Raw genomic sequence first — 4057 nt, forward strand, 5'->3', positions numbered from 1 at the left:
ATATGGGCTGGAATACATCACAATGGGCTTAAGCGTATGGGCCAGAGATACATCACAATGGGCCTAACTGCAACTCGTGAGCCTCAAATACAATAACTGGGCCGCATCAATGGGCCGCACTAATGGACCTCATATAAACAATAGGTGGGCCCTGCTAATGGGCGTCAAATACATAACATGTGGGCCCTACACATGGGTCTTGTATGCATCAAATGGGTCACGTGTCTGGGTCTAATACACGTCACAATGGGCCGCACGATTAGGGCCTAATACACATCATAATGGGCCTCGAATATGATCAAGTGGGTTGCATAAATGGGCCACACTAATGGGCCTCATACATCACAATGGGCCTTGCCCATGGGCCTAAGATTCAAGCAGGTGGGCCCCATCATATGAGCCTTAAATATAAGGCAGGTGGGCCCCATCACATGGGCCTCAAATATACATCATGATGGGCCTCATGGATGGGCCGCACCAAAAATCATTTCATGGGGCACATGGCCCACTAATGATGATCAGCACTGTCCAAACATTATCCAGCACCATCCTAACGTTGTCCAAGTAAATCAGCACTGTCCAAATATTGTCCAGCACATCAGCACCTGTCCAAATATTGTCCAACACCGTCCAACATAATTTAGACGGTGTGGTTGAAATAAATACGCCATGGTGGGGTGTCATCGATGGATGGTTGGATAAAACACATGCTCCAAGGTGGGTCCCATGTAGGGCTCACCATATAATATTATATATATTTATTTGAACTAGTATTCCACAGTCCAGCATCCTGGACGGACAGCCTGGACGAAATACATGTCATGGTGGTCCCATGATCTAAACGGTGTGGATTTCACACATGCCATCACGGTAGATCTCACCGTCCAGCGTTCTTGATGGTGCAGATACAACAAAAATATCAGGGTGCCCCCACAAAATTGCTGACGTCAATAGCAGCACCCTGCTGCGTGGGATACTCTAGCCAATTTGTTGACATAACAGACGGACGGTGTGGATGAAATCCACACCACATGTGGGTCCCGTCCACATGGACAGCAGGATGAAACGCATACCTCAAGATCTGACCCAGAGAAATGGACGGACAGTCTGGATGTATCACATGTGGACCTATGGAACTGCTGACGTTGTCAGCAACTGATACGAGGTGGGGTTCACATAGATGGACGGTCTGGATCATCAGACCCCACCTGCTGTCGTCAACACATCAGCTATACGCTGGTGTGAGGGTAGCTGGCCCGCCGTCAGGGTGATGGACGGTTTGGATCATATCCCATGGGGATGGTGGGCCACGTGGATGGAATCCACGGATGGGTGAAACATATATAGTAAAGGTGGGTCCCACGTGGGGCCCACCAGATATATATATATATATAATATTATATTATATTATATTAATCATCAGATCCAGCGCCCAGCCCTGGACGGGAGGCCTGGATAAAACATATACATCACGTGGGGCACCTTTAGACGGCGTGGATAAATGCATCAAGATGGGTCCACGTGTACGTGGCCCACTTGATCGGATCAAGCTGATCTATATGTTTTCCTTTCGTCCAGATGGACGGTACGACACATATCCTGTGGGACCCACTGTCACAACACATATAATATGGTAGGTCCACGTCCAGATGCTGGACTGGACGATGGATCAAACACCCATCATGGTGGAATCCACAGCACCGTCCAGTAATGCAGATGGACGGTGCAGCTAAAGCACATACATCAAGGTGTGCCCCACCATCCCACCTGCTGGACGGTTGTGGGGACACAACACGTACATCAATGTGGGTCCCACGATGCATCCAGCACATGCCAGACCTGTCCAAATGGACAGTCAGGTGGGCCGTCTGAACGGTCTGGATGAAACATAAAAAGTCAAGCTGGGTCCACATCCCACGTCCAACACCATCCAAACCTTGGCCGTGTAAATCAGCACCGTACAGTAAAGTGCACCATCACACAAGGAAAAAAATGAGAGAGAGAGAGAGAGAGATCGGTGAGAAGGGGAGGGACCCTGCCACTATGGGCCCTCCCTAAACAATGCAAACATCAAGATGGGTCCCACCATATGTGGGCCCCCAAATCACAAATCAAATAAATAAAATCACCCACCTTTGATCTCTTCTTCCTTCTTCCGCCAACACGATCTAGAGCTCCAAGGAGACGATTCCAGCAGTCGAGATGTTCTTTGGATGGTGGAGATGAGAGGTAGGAAGTGGGCTACACAAAGCTCTCTCATGGAGCGCTTATGGACGTTGGGTTGCTTGCTTGAAAATGGGGAAATGAGAGAGAGAGGGGATGGGATGTAGAGAGAGAGAGAGAGAGAGAGAGAGAGAGAGAGAGAGAGAGAGAGAGAGAGAGGGATGGGTGATGTAGTGAGTGATGTGTACTTGACATGTAAGGGTGCGTAATAGAGAGAGTTGACTTTAGGGATGGTGTTGTACTTGACATGATGTGGTGATTGATGGGATTGATGAGATTGATTTGATTAGAGATTCTCTCGGTATTTGCAACACGCAACGTTTTCCTCAAACTGAACGCGGGCCCACATCTCCTTGCCCGGGTATCTCCTCGGTGCATAAGACGCGGCGTCAGAACTGTGGCCACGGCGTGGTCATAAGGGTACAAGTTTCAAGTTGAGAAGACTCTGATATACGGGACATGATTCAGGATCACGCGTAAACGTCGATAACAGATCGCGGGTCACCGAAATTTGACTGCGGGGGAGGGGGGACCGTGGAAGCTTATGGAACAGTATGGGCTAGGATACGAGCCTCACAGTTCTCGTTAGTGGAAGTCCACTAAATGGCCCTCGTGGATAATTAGTTACATTTGTAGTTGGTCTAGTTCCCCAATTAATGTTCCACTCATCAAGGGTGTGCATGTCAGAATTTGGTGCACTAAATGGTCGTTCATATGTGTTTTTAGTATCTGCTTGAACGTGAAACACCTCTTGAAAAGCTGGGATTGTAAGACAATCTTTGATTGGGTGTACATCGCTCTCACAAATTCCACATACCGTTTCGACGACTGCTTTGGGCTGAGTTGATTCCTTCTTAGATTCTAAGTCCTCAATTTTTCATGCACCAACTGTACATTAATATCATCCTCTTTCTTGAGTACATATATTCCTATCTCTCTTGGCATTTCCTTGGGAGTACTAGCTTAGTTTGATGTGTCTCATGATTGAGCATTTTCAGCAAACATGTCAAAGTAATCCCATGCATCGTCTGGTTTCTTATCCAAGAACTCGCCATTACGCATCATCTGTACGAATTGGCGCATGTTTGGACTGAGTCCGTCATAAAAAGATCAATTATCCACCAAGTTTTATACCCATGATGTTGACAGGCGAGAATTAAGTCCTTGAACCATTCCCAACATTTAAAGATGGTCTCATTATTTTTCTGGGAGAAGTTCATTATTTCCTATCTAAGAGTGCTGGTTTTATGAGCTGGGAAGAACTTTTTAAGGAACTTCTGGCTCATCTTTGCCCATGTGCTAATGGATCTAGGCCTTAATGAATGAACCATGATTTGGCCTTTCCTTTTAGAGAGAATGGAAATAATTTAAGGCTAATTGTATCAGAAGGAACATCATTAATTAAAATATATGGTTGTAACAATCTCTTCAAATTCTTTAATATACATATATGAATTTTCTGAATCAAGTCCATGGAACTTAAGAAGCAATTGAATTATCTCAGGTTTGAGGTTCATATTTCCTATATTGATTGAGAGAATTATGCAGGAAGGTGAACTTGTTCTCACTGGTTGTAAATAATCTCGTAAAGTTTAAACCGGTGGAACTCGATGCACTTCATTCTCATCACGTACCGTCTTAATAGGTGGTGTGTGATTGACAGGGCCTTCATCAATCTAATGTTCTTGAGCCATGCTCTCAGATGATGTAACGTCTCGAAAAAATTCGTACAAAGACTTGAGTATCACCTCAAGCAGAAATTACTAAGGATTGAATTCGATAGAAATTAGACGAGAATTAATTAAGTACTAAACTAAATGATCGGTGAAATTAT

General features: G+C 45.4%; 1 non-coding gene across 1 annotated transcript; it reads left to right on the forward strand.

Annotated features, from left to right (window-relative positions):
* The first annotated feature begins 3354 nt into the window (after nt 1-3354).
* On the forward strand, nt 3355-3461 carry LOC131247526 (small nucleolar RNA R71). Its single transcript, XR_009171811.1, has one exon. It is a non-coding gene; the product is annotated as a small nucleolar RNA R71 (small nucleolar RNA).
* The last annotated feature ends 596 nt before the right edge of the window (nt 3462-4057 follow it).

This window comes from Magnolia sinica, chromosome 5 (genome assembly GCF_029962835.1).
Source record: "Magnolia sinica isolate HGM2019 chromosome 5, MsV1, whole genome shotgun sequence".
NCBI classification, from domain to species: domain Eukaryota; kingdom Viridiplantae; phylum Streptophyta; class Magnoliopsida; order Magnoliales; family Magnoliaceae; genus Magnolia; species Magnolia sinica.